Raw genomic sequence first — 18,315 nt, forward strand, 5'->3', positions numbered from 1 at the left:
TTAATAAGTAACACAGGCAGGAGAATATATGTCCACTGATCTCAGTTAACTGCTTTTCCATAGTACCAGGCTATGATTTTATTAGAATGTTTAGAAAAAAATCATAATTTTAAAAATCTTGCCATTGTTATCACCATCAGAAAAGAGCTTCTTCTCAAATACCAAATAACTTCTCTTTTTTTCTTTGATTTGAAAGTTTCTCTTTAAGAATCATAATAGTACAGTAACTTATTGAGTTGAATTTATTAAATTCAGGCAAATGAATATTGGGCCTAGAATCAGGAAGACCTGAGTTTAAATCTGATCTCAAATACTAATTATATAACCTTAGTCAAGTTACTTTACCTCTCTTTTCCTCAGTTTCTCCAAATACAAAATGAGAATGATAGTAACACTTGCCTCCCAGGGTTGTTGTGAGAGGATCAGTGAGATATTTGTGAAGCACTTAAAACAGTCCAAGTATTATATAAATGTTGTTGTTATTATTATATCACATATAATCATTTTAATTTCTTGCCCTTTTACAACTAAGGAACGTTTTGTAGATAGTAATAAAGAAACAGTATCAGCCAGCTAGGGGAGGGAGTGGGGGGTAATTTTGGAACAAAAGGTTATGCAAGGGTCAATGTTGAAAAAATTACCCATGCGTATGCTTTGTAAATAAAAAATTTTAATAATAAAAAGGCAGAATAAAATAAAATATATAAAAAATAAATTAATATGAGGCACTTAAGTGGGAAACAAAAAATAGACAAAGGCTGTCTCTGCCCTCAAGAAACTCAAAAGCTAATGGGGAAGGACTATAAACAAATGTGCAAAATAAGTTGTGTGCAAGAAACAATTAAGGGAAGGAAGGAGCTAGAATTAAAAAGGGTTGGGAAAAGACTGCCTATAGAAAATAGGATTTTCATTGGAACTTAAAAAAAAAAACCATTAAGGAAGAATAGGAGGGAGAGCATTACAGGCATTAGAGAGAGCCAGAAAAAAAAAAGGTTCAAAGCCTTTCATTCAAAGAATGAAGTATCTTGTTCTAGGCCTCCTATCAAGGAGGCCAGATCTATTGGATTAAAGAGTATATGGTGAAGAGAAAGGTATGAAAAGTCTGAAAAGGTAAAAGGGGGGGTTAGGTTATGAAACTGAATATCATACAGAGAATTTTGTATTTAGTCCTGAGTTCAACAGGGAGCCACTAGAGTTTATTGAATAAAGGAGTGATATAGTCAAAGCTACCATTTAGGAAAATTATTTTGATGGTTAACTTGTGAATAAATTGGAGTGGAGGAAAAACTTGAAGTTGGGATATCTACCTGCTAGCAGGTTTTTGTAGTAGTCTAGGCATGAGATGATGAGAACCTGAATCAGAGTGACTGCACTGTCAGAGAAGAAAAAGGGGCATATTCAGAAAGTGTTGTAGTGAAATAAACAGACCTTGGTAACATCTTGGATATGGGATATGAGAGATGGTCAAGGATGTCATTTCGGTGTGAGCCTGAGATACTGGGAGTATGATATTACTTTTACAGTAATAGGGAAAGCAGAAGTTGAGAAGACTTTAAAGGGAAAGATAAGGAGTTCATTTTGGGATATGTTGAATTTTAGATGTTTGCTTATTATCTAGTTCAGGAAAGATAGTTGGAGTGGAGAGATTGGAGATAGATTTGAGAATTGTTATCATAAAGATGATAATTAAATCCTTAGAAGCTGATGAGATCACCAAATGAAGTAGTAAGAAGGAAAGTAGAAGAGAGCCCAGGACAGAACCTCTGGAGTTTCTAACCCATGGTTAAATGGTATGATCAGAATCAGGATCCATTAAGGAAACTGAGAAGGAATAGTAGTAGTAGAAGGTGATAGAAAAGAGAGGAGAGAGTGATCAGCAATGTCAGAAGTTTCAGAGAGATCTTGGAGGATGAAAACTGAGAAAAGGCCACTGGGCTTGCACTTTCATTGGTAATGTAGGAGAGAATAGTTTCAGTAGAATAATTAGGTTGGAAGCCGAATTGTGAAGGATTAAGGAGAGAAAGTATGTTACACACAATCCTTTCAAAACATTTAGCTATAAAGAGCAAAAGAGATATAGGACAGTAGCAGGGATAGAAGGATCAAATGAGGATTTCTCTTTTCTTCCTTCCCTTCTTTCCAGCACCTCCCTCCCTTCTTCCCCATTGGAAGGGAAGGCATGTTTGTAGACAGTAAGCAAGGAGCTAGTATACAAGGACAGATTGAAAAATAAGTGAAAGACTAAGAATAACATAGGAGTAAATCTGTTAAGAGGAGTCTGGATGGGATGAGATCACTACAAGAAGGCTTCTTAAACTTTTTCCATTCATGAACTTTTTTTAACTGAGAAATTTTTACACAACCCCAAGGATATAAGTATACAAATCAGACATTTATGATAATAATTCATAATTTTATGACCCTATATGGGGGCATGACTCTCATTTAAAGAAGCTTTAAGGAGTTATCCTTGATAACAACTACTAAGGTTGTCTTATGAGATAAGGATAAGTTTTTATGAGATAAGGATAAATGAGGGAATAGTGGCAAAAGGCATATAAGTGATAGGAGATGAAAAAGAGAGAAGAGGCTCATAAAAAAATGGTCTCAGCTTTTTTTGAAAATATGAGACAAGGTTCTCATCTGGGAGAGTTAGAGGGAGAGGAACCATAAGAGGTTTGAGGAGGAATGAAAAAGTTTGAAAGAGCTTCTGTGGAGAGTTGGAATAGTGAGTTTTTGAGGAAGTATAATAGGGTTGCCTAGCAGCAGTGAGGTCCCAATTGAGATTATAAAACATAAATTTGTAGTACACTTAGTTAAAATGGTTACTTGGTTTTCTCTATCTTCATTCAGCAGCTGATATGTAAGAATAATGAGAGTAATGCAAAGATACTTAAGTACTTGGCAGGGTATAATTAGCAAAATGATAAAGAAGCTAGAAAGTCAAAGGAAGAAAATAGTCTAGAGTTGAATTGGTTCAATAAAGGGTCAAGATGGGGAAAAGAGTAGAGTGTGCCAAATGCAGGGAATATGACCTGGGACAGAAGTGAGGGCTCCTGGGATTAGAGACCACAGTGTGGGCAGAATGAGAAGTAGAAAGCCAATAGCTTATGTTCAGATAAAGAGACGAATTATTGGACAAGGGGGTGGTACATTTGTGAGTGATTAAACCCTTTGTGTTTGACAGAGATGGGTAGAGAGGAATAAGTCATGGGAAGTGAGAAGAACTAAGGAAGTTAAGGTGTTTGAGGGAGAGTTAATATATGTTGGTAAGCTTATAGGAATGTCATCTAAATCTGTGAATTAGTTACTAATGAATCTTAAGGGAACTTTTCTTACTCCATTATGAAATCTGGCTTATATACATTTAATAGCAAATTGATTCTACAAATTCTATTGTACTTCCCCAAGTGTTTTCATATAAGATAAAATAGAATTTATATAGAAATAAATAGAATTATATTCTATTTATAGATATAAGTATAATAATATAGTAAATAAATAGAATTTATATAGGAACCTATATGGAAGAGTTGGAAAATTAGTTGAGTCACAGATAACCTTGAGAAAGTCTTTTGATAACTGTCACTGAGAGGCATCGTACAGGAGATATTCATTTGTATTCTCTGGATTATTCGGGATGCAGAATCCTTTAGAGTAAAGAGCCCAGGGCCAGTGTTCAAAAGATCAGAATTCAGTCACTGCTAACAGTTAGGGAATTTTAGGCAAGTGTCCTCCTCTGTTTCTGTTTTTTTCATCTTTGAAATGAGATGATCATACTATATGATTATTATATTTTTTGACATTTTACATTTTAAGCAGTAGCTCAGTATTCACACTTGTTAAAATGGAGGAAAGTGGGCAAGACTTTTGGAATTTTTTATGTGAAAGCCAAATATTTTTGAATGGATCTATTTGCCTTTTCTTTAACATGCACAAAGTGGACTTTACACATTTTAGGGTTTGAATCAAATCCCAATATAAGTTTTTCCCCTTTTTACTTTCTGTATATATAAGTAGTGTGATAATTATGGAAGCATTGTTATTCTTAGCAGGACCAGAAATTTTAAGAGACAAGATGCAAAGAGATGCATAAAAGAAGTTATTTCATTTATATGCTGTGGCCATGATTGTTGTGAAGAAGGCAAGGCACTTGAGAGTACTAAATAAATGTTGAGCAGGAGGAGTTATTTACAACTTCTCTAGCCCCAGTTTCTTTATCTACAAAATGAGGCTAATGAAACTTATACTCCATTTTCATAAGATTATTTATAAAAACAATGTTTTGTATATATCAGAGTTATTGGCTTGTTTTTATTATTTTTGAGACAAGATATAATACCATGGCAATGGTACTAGGGCCTCTTTCTCTTTCTATTTCATAGGGTTACAATGAGAATTAAATTACTATCTATGCAAATGTTTGGGGGCTTAGAAATTTTTCTGAAATCTGGAATGGTTCTATTCAATTGAATTTTAAATTTAGTTTAATTCATCAGAATTCATTCCTTAAGAGGACAGTCTCTGCCCTCTCTTCAGTGTTCTGGCTATGTAATCTAGTAAGGGTTTTCTGTTTCAGGAATTGTTATTACTAATAACCTCTTCTTTCGCAAGACATTTTGCCAACCCATATCAGAAATAGAGATATTTTTTTCAAAAGAGGATGAAAAAAGCAACTATCTAAGAGAATAATATCTCAATGATCTCTTTATGGTCAAGACCCTTAAAATTTAGCTACTAGCTGCTGGTGATTCCTAGGAGACTAAAGTCTGTTCAAGAATATTAATGCCCTACACTAAGAACATCCTAAGTTTTCTGACTTGAGATGTTAAACAAAGGGATTAATTAGTTGGAAGGGAATTCTCCAAACTTTATGAAAAAAAAAAAAAAAAGAAAAGAAACAAAAATAAAATTTATCTCCTCCCACCTAGAAATGCCTAAATCATAATTTCCCAACCTGTTCCCAGAACTATCATGTTTAGCCTAAAATGGCCAGGGATTCAATTCTGGCAGTATTTTCCCACTAAATATGAAATTAAGTTCTTTTCTATTTTGGACTTGTGATTGTACAAGTGTGGGTTCTTAGGTAGTTACTTCTTCCACCAGTATAGATTTAGTGCCTCTAAACTATTTTGTCCAAGTAAATCCTCTGTGAAGGATCTACCCAAAGTGCTAGATTCCTTTTATGGTTAATATACAAGCTATCAATTTTATCATTCCTTCACCATCTCACTTCTTTTACCACCTTACATTTCCTTGATATCCTTTTCATTGTTCCCCTGTGGATGAACCTACAATTTCTAATCTTCTGAGATTATGTTGTCTCATACTACACAGCTATTTAATATCACCAGGATCATGTTAGTTTTTAAAAGGCTACTTTTTTTGTTTGTTTGTCTTATTTTGGTTTAGTGGGGGTGGGGGGATTTTGAGGGTCAGGAGCTACAAGTGCTCAAGCCTGCTCTCCTCCTATTCAATATTAAACCTAGATTTTTATCCATAGTATCTCTCTAATGGATAAACTTAGTGGGTTGATATCTGGGTTATAAGCCTACTGTGTTTATTTTATTTTTTATCTGTGGCTTATTAGACTTTTAAATTTAATTTTTTTTTTTAACTACAATTTTTTCCATTTTCTTTCTATTTATAATCCCATGGAGTATTCTAGTTCTTCCATATTTATATTTTTTATCAGTGTATATCAGGTGCTCTAAGGCCATATGAGTCTGTGAAACAGTGGGTTATTTAGTCATTTAAATTAATCAGTTTTTTGACAAGGTCTTTCATTTTCTTTTAAATCACTTTTGAAAGGCATTCTGATAATATTCAAGAAATATGACTTTGGCAGTTCCCCCTCTATTCACAAACTCTTGACCTTAGTAGAATTTGAAATCATGTGAATATTACCAGTACTTTTCCAATCTAATAAGTATTTATTACCTACTTCATGCCAAGTTCTGTGCTAGGCCCTGGAATGTACCCAAAAAAGTACACAAATGAAATAGTTCCTACATATATGAGCTTTCATTCCAATGAGAAAGACAAGTATAAATAAATATATATGTGGCCCAAATGTTTAATAGATATAGATGTATGTATACACATATACATATACATATAAAATAGTTAAATAAATGACAGTTTGGGGAGGATGATAGTTCTAGTATTTGAAAGAATCAGGAAAGGCTTTATGTCTCCAGGTAATACCAGAGCTTAATGAGAAGAGTTCTGAGGTATAAATGGAAGGTAGTACATTATAGTCTTGTGGCACAGTGTTGGGAGATGGAACGTTGTGATTAAAAAGCAGGAAAAAGACAAGTTTGGTTAAATTACCAAGCATGAGAAAAATAGTATGCTCAGTGAATTTGGAAATGTAGATGAGGGACAGATTGCAAAAGGTTTTAAAAGCTAAATAAATTTTTATTTTATTTTAGAGGCAATAGTAAGACACTGAAATTGATTCTATATACACTTAGATGCGTTCTTAATGAAAATGACTTTGGTAGGCATGTATAAGGTGGACTAGAGTGGGGAGAGACTTGAAGCAGTGGAATTGATTAGAAAGATATTGTGATAATATAGGTGAGAGGTGATGAAGGCCTGAAACTAAGATGGCAGTTAATTAAATGGAGAAAAGGAATTAGTTATATGTGAGAGATTTTGAATGTGAAACATGGTAGAAGGCTCGTACCTTTGTCAGAAATAGGAAAGTTTGGGAGAGAGGTAGTTTAGAAGGAAAAATAATGAATTCATTTTTAAACATATTAAACTGTCAAATAGTCTTAAAGTTATTCAGTTTTAAAATGTTTAATAGCCAATTGATGATGTGGAACTCTTATCTAAGGGACAGATTGGTTCTGGATATGTATAACTGGGAATCATCCATGGGAGCTGAAAAAATTACCAAAAGAATGTATAAAAGGAGAAGGGAAGAGGACCAAGGATACAACTTTAGGAAATTACCACATTTAAAGGATGTAGTGTGAATAATGAATCAAGAAAGAAAAAGAGAGAGAGAGAGAGAGAGAGAGAGAGAGAGAGAGAAAGAAAGAAAGAAAGAAAGAAGGAAAGAAGGAAAGAAGGAAGGAATATTCATACAAGTAGGAGGTAAACCAGAAGAGACTAGGGTTTTAAAAACCCAAAGATAAAAGTATTCAAAATGGAACGGGGTATCAATATTATCAACTGCAGCAAATAGGTTGATAAAAGTCCATCTGATTTGGTAATTAAGAGATTATTAGTAACTTTAGAGAAAGCAGTTTCAGTTGAATGGTAGTGAAAGCCAGATTATAAAAGGTCCAGTGTGAGGAAAGGAAGCAGAGACAGTGAACATAGATAACTTTTCCAAAGCACTTTGGTTGCACAAAGGAGAAGTGTAGTGAATGATTGTTTATTAGGGGGAGGGTTGTTTTAGTTTAGGAAAGTCTTGAGATTTCTTTCAGGATAATAGGGGGAAAAGTTTTTAGGGAGAGCTAAAGATTCAAGAGAGGGGAGGATCATTGAGTATGAAATCTGCTGGGGAAGATGGGAGTAGAACCAAATACACGTATATGGGGAGGTTAGCCTTTCCAAAGAGAGGGTCTATTTTTTTTTCATCATAGACTGGGGAAAAGGAAGAAAGGGAAAGTTGATGTTAGAGGGATTTGAGATAAGAATTGGAGCAAAGAGAACTTATGTCAAATGACCTCAGTTTTTCCACTGAAGTAAACAGACAAATTATTCAATAGAAAATGTGATGGAAGGAAGTGTGAAGGAACTTCAGGAGAGGAGAGAAGGTTTGCAATATGTTTTGGGGAATGATTTGGAGAAACAAAAGGACTTTCTTGTAGTGAGGGCCCAGTTAAGATTGGATAACATGAATTTGTAATGTGCCTGATGAATAAAGTTGTGAAAATTTCTCCAACTTCATTCAACAGCTCATGAGCAAAACTGGGAGATACAACTAATGAGAGTAATGTAGGGTTAGATATTTATTAAAAGAAAACCATCAGTTGGGCTAGGGGTCAAGGGATTTGAAAACAGAAGATAGTGTGAAATTGAAGTTGAGATTGGGAGGAGAGTAAAGTCAGAGAAAGGATAATATCCTGAGAAGGTACTGAGGGATGAGAAGAGATACAGGAACGTAAGGAAAGAGGGACTAATGATAGTGATCATAAGATATGAGAATGTCAGTTTCTAATTAGGAAGTGTGCATAATGACACTTTGAAGGATATTCTGAGGTCTCTTCCAACACAGAGGTTGAGTGACAAAATTCATTCCAAACTTGATAATGGCAAGATCTAATGTGTGATCCTATATGTAGCTGAAGTGGATTGGAGTGCATTATGAAGTTGAGGAAATGGAGATTACAGAGTTTGAAGGAGTATCTACATAAATATTAACATCCCAGTAAACAGTAGGAGTTAGGGAAGAAAATAATATGGTTAGCCAGATACTAAACTTCTTATTTAAAGAGAGACTTAGAAACCAAAATACTATAGCTAACATTATTTTGATTGGGTGGAAAATTTTATTTATCATGAACTTCTTCAACAAAGAAAAGGTTATTGAATAAGGCAACAAAAGGAAAATCTGGAAATGATGATGGGGAGAAATGACCAGTGAATGGTCAATGTGAGCATTGAAAGAATGCTGAGAGAAGGTATAACTTGTAGAGGTAAGGATACCCAGGGATGCAGTATCATCAAAGGAGAATCAGGTGCCTTTTGGAGCTAATGGATGACATCAGTACCTCAGATGTGATCTTTTTTCCTCATCGCATATCAATGAGGTAAGGAAATGGGTCAGTGTTTATCTTCATTTATAGTTGAAATATAACTCAGAAATAAAGAAATTTAGTGATTTAAATAAATCCACATAACAATAAGTGAATAAAATTGTAAATAGTAACTAAATCTTCCACTAGCTGACTCCAGTCTTCAGAATTGGTATGTGAAATTTCATCAGTGCAGAATATTCAAAGTGCTTGCCTCATGACTACATTAGATTTATTTAATTTTTTTTTATGGTTCAGCTTTAATTTTAATTTTGTGACTAAAGATGTTACTCAGTTTGAACCTTTTCCTGTTAATATTGTGGTATGATCTAGGAAATGAGAATTAGGGCGTTTTGAGAAACTGTACAATGTACCTGACTCATGGGTTTCAGCTTAAGACTTTTAGCACTTCCTTTTCACCTCTTTCATACTAAAAAGGTTTACCTTATTAGTCAATTCACATGAACTAATAGTCTGATCTCTTAAAATTTTTAACTTTATGAATGAGTGTTTAATTATATGAAAGTAAATTCTTTTAAGTGAAATTGCTGAAATTAAACCTGACAGCCATAAATTAATGATATTAACTTAGAGTTAGAATTGAGATACACCCTCACAGCTCTTGCTGTTATTTAGTACAGTGGTGTCAGAGTGAAATGGCGGACCATCAACCAGATATAAGGATCTCTACAGCCTGCCTACTGACTTAGAAAACCACGTATTAATATTGTCTGCATTTTATCATTTTATTTCTAATTATATTTTAATTTGATTCAGGCTATGCCAGGAAGTATTGTAGCTACATACCATAACAAAGGTCTCCTTATGGTATCTCTGATTTAGCATATCAGACTTCAAATGAAGTCCAGGGAAACTGAGGCCCAGAGAGGCCAAGTAACTTACTTGTAACACATGTATTCAAGTTGGTAACCTAGGAATCAAACTCAGATCTTTAACTTCTAAATCCATTGTGCTCTTTTCTCCACAACTTCTGCCTCACTTGCTTACAAATAATCAGCACTAGCCTTATCAATATGCACTTTTATATTTAAAAAAAAAAGTTGCATAAGTATTTTGAGTAACTCTTTTTCTAATACTATTAAACTACATATAATGGAAAGTCAATAATATTATCAATAAGCTTATGGTAACCTACTAATAAAAAATCCACATTCTTTAGAAATAGGTAGAAATTAGTTATTGCTCATAAAAAATTATGAGACTACCCAAATTTACGTACAACTTTAGCACTATTCCAGTGGAATTTTCTAATTACATTTTAACCTTAATAATTAATTATACTTTATAGAATCAGATAATCACAAAATTCATTTAGAAGAGCAAGAGGTCTAGAATTTCATTGGAAATAATGAGAGAAAATACTAATGAAGGGAGCCATAGCATTACTAAACTTTTAATTATGTTACAAAGTAATAGTCATTAAAATTAGTTGTTCTTGGTGGAAAATATGTGAGATGCCAATGGATATCTAATTTGGATATATCAATTTCAAATTATGTAAGAAAAGAAAGTAAGCTTACGATACCCTTTGATGCAGTGGTTCAATTGTTGGACAAATATGCCAAAAATGCCAAAGAGAGAAAATAATATTGTATATATGCTTAGTAGTCATAATAGCACTCTTTGTAGTAAGCAAAAACCTAGAAATAAAAAGTGTGGGGATTTTTATTGTGAATTAACTAAACAAATTATATGAATAATGGATTTCTGTTAAAAGTGACAAATGAGAAATTTAGAAAAAATAAGAATATTTGTATGAATTGATGCAGCATGACATAAATATCACCTGAAGAACAATATACACATTGACTAAAAATAACAAAAATTTAAAGACCACTGAATGGGACTGATTAGATGAAGTATGTCTCAGTATTGTCACATGATCCAGAACTGGGACCTTGGGGAGGTCATTTGATCTCTGGAGAGATGAATTTTGAACCTGAGATACAGGAAGTTGCAGAAAGTGACGTGACCTTGTTGGGAGGCAGCCAGCATTGGTGATTATTGTTCAGGGATGGTTACGTCTTTTTAATTTATCCAATGAGGAGGGTCCAGTCTTTTGCTTTTAAACCCTGGACAAGCTGGAAGAAGCAGGTCAGGTTTCAGGAGTACATGGCGGGAGTTGGTATGGCTCCCAGGTGTGTGTCTGGGCCTCTTCCTGGCCCACGGGATTAAATAAATGTTTTCTTTTTGTAGCTGATGATGTCTCTGATTAGTTAATTGGATTGGGAAGGGGATATTGCACCCAACCCGTCCCACACACTACTAAAGGGAAACAAAAAGTAATTGGAAAAAAAACAATGATAGTAACAGAAAACCCCTCCCTGCTTACAGCAGATTCAGAGAACTAGTAGGAGCGAAAATTATATACATTATCATATCATCATAGATTTAGAACTGAAAAAAAAAATTTAAAGGCCGCTGAGTCAAACCTTCCCTTTTATAAAAGAGGAAATAGTCATAGAAGGGTTGGTGACTTTCTCAGGATTACATAGTCAAAAATTATTTAGTGTCTACTACAAGTTAGGCTCTCTGCTAAGTGTTGGGAATACAAAGAAAGACAAAAAATAATTCCTCCTCTTAGCTTAGAGTTGACATGCTATGTAAAAACAGGATATAATTGGAGATAATCACAAAAGGAGGACTTGGAAAGATTTCTTGTAAAAGGTAGATTTTCTCTGAATCCTGAAGAAAATAAGAACACAAAGAGAATTCCAGGCATGAGGAACAGCCAGTGAAAATTCAGTGACTTCTTGCAGAGTATGAACAAAGGGACCAGTTGGAAGGTTTGTCATAGATCTAAGATGGACTGAAAAAGGGACCTCCTTCCAGAAATGGCATTCTGAAGTAAGTGTTGTCAGGGTCCAAGTGGTGTACTAAGAAGGGAACAAGTTCAAAAACCAGCATCATCTGGGTGGCATATATGTCAGGAACACAGCAGGGTTTCAGTTCCAACTTCTAGCTTAGTCTGAAATCTATAAATAATAACCAGGGCAGTAATCCCAGATTATAGTTTTGTCACTGAGACAACAGAACTTTGTAGCTGGATGCTAGTGGCTGAATCCAACATCAGTCCACTAAAATTCCAGATAGGAAAGACCACCAACCTATTGCTCAGATTTAAACCCAGGTCAGGAAGTTGCAGAGCATAAGCCAGGGGAATGGTAATCAAACCTTACACGGAATCAATCCATTTTGGCAACACTAAAGCTTACAGGTCTCTAACCTGTACTGTCCCTAAGATCTTGAAATAACTCAACACTCTACCTCCAAAAAATATGTCCAAAAAGGAACAGCAAGAGAAGCTTAGACCTTTCCTTTCAGAAATATATAGAACCTGGCCCTAATATTAAGCATTAGAAAGTAAGATGTTTTGTGCAAGCAAAAAAAGAAAAAGTTTTAATGATGATTGGGATGCTCAAGATCCAGAAGAAGAGAATGGTTCCAAAATATCTACAAGAATATCCTCACCAAAAAAAGATAACTTGGGCACAAATTTAGCTAGAATTCCTAGAAGACATGTAGCAAGAGGGTTTGGCATTTGTTTGTTTGTTTATGAATGAAATGAGAGCTCTTGAGGAAAAAATTTGAAAAGAGATAAGAACTATGGAAGAAAACATTGGGAAAACAAATCCACTTGGAATGAGAGATACAAAACCTTGCCAAGGCAGCAAACTTTCTGAAAATTAGGATTGATCAAATAGAAGCCAGTTACGTTACTCACCAAAAGAAATATTAAAACAGTGTTAAAAAATTGAAAAAATATTTTCAAAAATTTAATATACCTATCTCATAGCAAAAACAAGTGACCTGGAAAATTGAACATAGAGAAAAAATTTCGGGATCATTGCACCACCTAAAAGCCATGAACAAGAAAAAGAGCCTAGACCTCATTTCAAGAAATCACTGGGGGGAGGAGGGGAAATCATCAGATTTCTTTGAACTACAGGGCAAAGCAGAGATAGAAAGAATATACCAATCATCTTTAAAAAAAAAAAAAAGAAGAAGAAAAGAAAAATTTCAGTAACATATTAACCAAAATTCAGTGCTTTCAGGTCAAAGCAAAAAAGTGCTACTAGCAGTCAGAAAGAAAGAATTCAAATACTGAGGAGCCACAGTCAGAATCTTATACAATTTAGCATCCATAAATTCTTTACATAACTTCAGAGCTTGGAAAGTTCTCTCTCATAATCAGGGTGCACCTAGTAAAATTCAAATAAGCAGTGAGGAAAGGGCAATACTGAAACCTCAGTCATCTGAACTGTTAAAAGGAAAGAAAAAATACACACATACATACACACAGTTTTGTTCAGAAATATGTTTAATTCAGCAGGGGAATTATGAAGAAAGGGGGAAATAAAGTAAAATTAAGAGAGGGAATGTACAATAAAATTTATAGCAACTTTTTTGGTGACAATTTAAAACTAAGGGGACAGCATCATTTGAGGAATGTTTAGACGAGTCATAGTATGTAAATGTGATGGAATGCTATTGTGCTAATAAAAAATGATGAAATTCCAATATTGTGCCCTGGATTATTAATATTAAATCCAATTTTTTATTAGTCTTTTTTTTGACTAATGTATTCCATTGAACTACTTGTCTACTTTTAATGGTTTTTGACAATTACATATTAAAGACATGCTATTCCTCCTATTTTTACTTTTACCTTTAATCATCAAGAGTTTTTGTTCCTCCATGTATATTTTGTTATTGGTAATTTGATCAGTATCATAGTAAATATATAAATTAATTTCAATAGTATAATAATTTTTATCATGTTGGAATAGCCCAGCCACAATTACCAATTATTTAACTTATTAAGTTAAATAAAATAAAATAAAATAATAATAATAATTTAAATAAATAAAATAAAGAATAATAATAAATTAAATTAAAGAATAAGTTAAATACCTGGAAAAATATCCTCCAGTTATATTTTCTTTATAAGTTTTATATATATATATATATATGTACAAATTATATTTTCTTTAAGGAGCTTTTTATAATTATATCTATAAAAGTATAATTGTACTTTGGTAGGTTGACTCCCATATATTTTATTCATCCACTTTCTGTTATTCACTTCTGAAATTTTTTTATTGATACACTCTGCTATTCACTTCCTTTTATGGGAGAGTTCATTCCATTCACATACACAGTTATGATTACCAGATCTCTATTTCCCTCTATCCTATCTATCCTCTATCTACCCTATTCTTAGTCATTTTTTTTTAACTCACCCCACCCACTACATTATCTTCTATCACCCTTTTCCCTCTTCACTTACTTTTTTTTTTCCTAGTGTTTCTATCCTTCCTTTTATCCTATCCTTCCCTTTTCTTCTTTTTCCTCCTACTTCTTTATAGGGTTAGATAAGTTTCTATACCCAACTGAATGATTAAGTTATTCCCTCTTAGAGCTAAAACTGATGAAATCAACCTTCAGACAATGCTCATTCCCCTCCCTTCTTTCCCTTGTAATTTTTTATTGTAATAGGTCTTTTATGACCTTTCATATGAACTCATTATACCTCCCCTTTCCTCTTTTTCCAGTACAGACCTTTTCCCAATATTTGATGTCTTTATTTTTCATATCATCACATCAGAGTCCATTCACAATCTCACCCTCCATCCATGTGATGCCCCCTTCTATCTTCCCTAGTAACAGATAACAGTTCTCAAGAAATAAAGATTTTGTTTTCTTATCTAGAAATGGAGTTTAACTTTTAAATATATGCATTTTTCTCTGTTTACCTTTCTGTGCTTCTCTTCAGTCCTGTATTTGTAGATTAAATTTCCTGTTTAGTTCTGGTTTTTTTTTCAGTAGAAATGTTTGAAAGTCTCTTACTTCATTGAAGCTCCATCACTTCCCCTGAAAGATGATGCTGAATCTCAGTGGGTAGTTAATTCTTGGTTGTAACCCTAGATCCTTTGCCTTCCAGAATATGTTATTCCAGGCCCTCCATCCTTTACTGTAGAAACTGCCAGATACTAGGTAATCTTTTTTTTTTATTATTTATTATTATTATTATTATTATAGTAACTTTTTATTGACAGAATCCATGCCAGGGTAAATTTTTTACAACATTATCCCTAGCATTCACTTCTGTTCCGATTTTTCCCTCCCACCCTCTACCCCCTTCCCTAGATGGCAAAGTCCTATATATGTTGAATATGTCCTAGTATATCCTAGATACAATGTATGTGTGCAGATCCAAACAGTTTTCTTGTTGCACAGGGAGGAATTGGATTCAGAAGGTAGAAATAACCCAGGAAGAAAAACAAAATGCAAACAGTTTACATTTCATTTCCCAGTGTTTTTTCTTTGGGTGTAGCTGCTTCTATCCATCATTGATCAATTGAAACTGAATTAGGTCTCTTTGTCAAAGAAATCCACTTCCATCAGATTACATCTTCATACATGTGTTGTTGGCGTATATAATGATCTCTTGGTTCTCTCATTTCCTTAGCATCAGTTCATGTAATTCTCTCAAGCTTCTCTGTATTCATCTTGCTGGTCATTTCTTACAGAACAATAATATTCCATAGCATTTATATACCACAATTTACCCAACCATTCTCCAATTGATGGACATCCACTCAGTTTCCAGCTTCTAGCCACTATAAACAGGGCTGCCACAAACATTTTGGCACATACTGGTCCCTTTCCCTTCTTTAGTATCTCCTTGGGGTATAAGCCCAGTAGAAACACTGCTGGATCAAAGGTATGACAGTTTGATAACTTTTGGGCATAATTCCAGATTGCTCTCCAGAATGGTTGGATTAGTTCACAGCTCCACCAACAACGTATCAGTGTCCCAGTTTTCCGCATCCCCTCAACAATCATCATTATTTTTCCTGTCATCTTAGCCAATCTAACAGGTGTGTAGTGGTATCTCAGAGTTGTCTTAATTTGCTTTTCTCCTGATTAATAATGATTTTGAACACTCTTTCATATAATGGTAATAATTTCAATTTCATCATCTGAAAATTGTCTTTCATATCCTTTGACCATTTTATCAATTGAAAAGAATGGCTTGGTTTCTTATAAATTAGAGTCAATTTCTCTATATTTTTGGAAATGAGGCCTTTATCAGAACCTTTAACGTGAAGATGTTTTCCCAGTTTTTGCTTCCCTTCTAATCTTGTTTACATTAGTTTTGTTTGTACAGAAGCTTTTTAATTTGATGTAATCAAAATTTTCTATTTTGTGATCAATAAATTCTCAATTAAGTCTTTTGTCACAAATTTCTTCCTCTTCCACAAGTCTGAGAGAGAAACTATCCTATGTTCCTCCAATTTGTTTATAATCTCGTTCTTTATGTCTAAATCATGGACCCATTTTGATCTTAGCTTGGTATACGGTGTTAAGTATGAGTCCATGCCTAATTTCTGCCATACTAATTTCCAGTTATCCCAGCAGTTTTTATCAAATAATGAATTCTTATCCCAAAAGTTAGGATCTTTGGGTTTGTCAAACACTATAGTGCTATAGTTGACTATTCTGTCTTGTAAACCTAACCTGTTCCACTGATCAACTAATCTATTTCTTAGCCAATACCAAATGGTTTTGGTGACTGCTGCTTTATAATATAGTTTTAGATCCAAGTCAGCTAAACCTTCATTTGATTTTTTTTTTCATTAATTCTTTGAGATTCTTGACCTTTTTATTATTCCATATGAATTTTGTTGTTATTTTTTTCTAGATCATTAAAGTATTTTCTTGGAAGTCTGATTGGTATAGCACTAAATAGATAGATTAGTTTAGGGGATACTAGGTAATCTTGACTTTTCTTTTTACTTTGTTTGATTTTTAGTCTCACAGAGTCATTGGCTTCCATTTGCCCTGTTCTATTTTTAATGTATGATTTTGTTCAGTTAGCTTTTGTATCTCTTTTCCCATTTGATTAATTCTACTTTTTAAGGAGTTTTTCTTCAGACAATTTTTTCCTTCCTTTTCCCAGCTGTTGATTCTCTCATGCATACCTCTTATTTCCTTTCTCATTTTTTTTTCGATGTCTCTTATTTGCCTTTGAAAGTCTTTTATGAGCACTTCAAGAAATCTTTTTGGGCTTGAGACCAATCCATAGTCTTTTGAGATTTCTTCCATGGACATTCTGTCCTCCTCTGAATTGGTATTTTGGTCTTCCCTGTCACCATAGTGGTCAAGGTTCTTTTCTGTTTCTTGCTCATTTTCTTTCCTTTTCTTTTGGTATTTCCTCTTTTTTTACTTTTATGATCAAGCTCTAGGGAGCACTATCTTAAGCTTCCTGTGCAGCTCTGGGCCTTGGCTTTGAGCACACCGCCCCCTTGGGTTTACAGGGGGTAGCTTGACTGCTCTGTCCAGGAAACAGTCTGGTTTCCCAGAGTTTGCTTCTGAGCTGGGATTGGGCTCCTTCCCCCTCGCCCCCCCCAGTTCCCCAAACTGCTCCTTTACTGAACCAGGACCAAGAGTCTCAGTTGCTGATTTGCTATGATTATAACCCTCACCTTCCCACAGTATCTGAACTGGCCTGAACACTCTTTTCATCCCAGCAAGCCTGACCTTTCTTGAAGTTTTTCCAGTATATCTTGAGCTCTGGATAGAGAGATTTCCTTTAGTCAAACTCTGTTCAGAGGCTTGGGGCATATGGTTTTACTGAGAAACTGGGAAAGCTCAAGCAGCTTCCTGACTTTAGTCCACCATTTTGGCTCTCCCAGAAGCCCTGGATCTTGCTTTTTTAATTGAAACTCTTAATCAGATTTTCATTTAGTTTCTTTTCTTATTCTCTAGAATTTTCTAAGTAAATTATCATGTCAGCAAACTGGAACACTTTGTTTCCTCTTTGGTTATGTTTGTTTATTCCTCTGATTTCTTTCTCTTCTTAACTATTGTTAGTATTTCTAGAATTATTTCATATATCACAGCAAGTAAAGAAAACATCCTTGCTTTACTGTTTTTATTGGGAAAGCTTCTGTTTCTCCATTGTACATATTGTTAAATTTTAGCTTTAGATCCTCAATTGTTTTGATTCCCATGTTTCTTTGGATTTTTTGGTACTACCTTAGTGACTCAGGTTGTTGAAAGTCACTGTTGGGATGCATATTCCAAAACCAAAGTAATACATTTTTGTTTAATAACTTGTGACCAATTGGTTATTTCCAGCTTCATTTTGCAATGTAATTCTGAACAAGCATCATGGCATCGTGAAAAGACTATTAATTTTGAACTCAAAAAGTTCAATTACAATCTTGCTCCAAAAAAACTAAATCTTAGCAATTAATGATTCTTTCCAGAAATGAATCAACAAGGTTTTTATAGAGTTTTATATTTACAAAGCGGTTTTCTCTTAGCAGCCACATGGAATAGATTAATACAGAGAAAAGTAATTTCAAGATCATAGAATTAGAGCAGATCTCTTGATCTTCAGTTCAGCATTGTTTGTTTACTTTTTTCCAGAGGAAGGCAGTGGGGATTAAGGGCTTATCCAGTATCATACAGCTATAAAGTGTCAAGTGTCTGAGGCCATATTTGAACTCTGGTCTTCCTAACTCCC

The 18,315-nt window shown here is 34.1% G+C and overlaps 1 protein-coding gene across 5 annotated transcripts in view; it reads left to right on the forward strand.

Moving 5' to 3' along the window:
- The window catches only part of RABGAP1 (RAB GTPase activating protein 1), a 198,137-nt gene that overhangs the window by 23,582 nt on the left and 156,240 nt on the right, over positions 1-18,315 (forward strand). Inside the window, exon 2 of one of the 5 annotated variants that reach the window (XM_031954263.1) lies at positions 14,722-14,774. The exons of the other annotated variants lie outside the window; for them this stretch is intronic. The gene's annotated coding sequence lies outside the window, so the exon portion shown is untranslated. The remainder of the gene's footprint in view (positions 1-14,721; positions 14,775-18,315) is intronic. 5 annotated transcript variants of the gene reach the window in all.

Source organism: Sarcophilus harrisii, chromosome 2 (assembly GCF_902635505.1).
Source record: "Sarcophilus harrisii chromosome 2, mSarHar1.11, whole genome shotgun sequence".
Taxonomy (NCBI): Eukaryota; Metazoa; Chordata; class Mammalia; order Dasyuromorphia; family Dasyuridae; genus Sarcophilus; species Sarcophilus harrisii.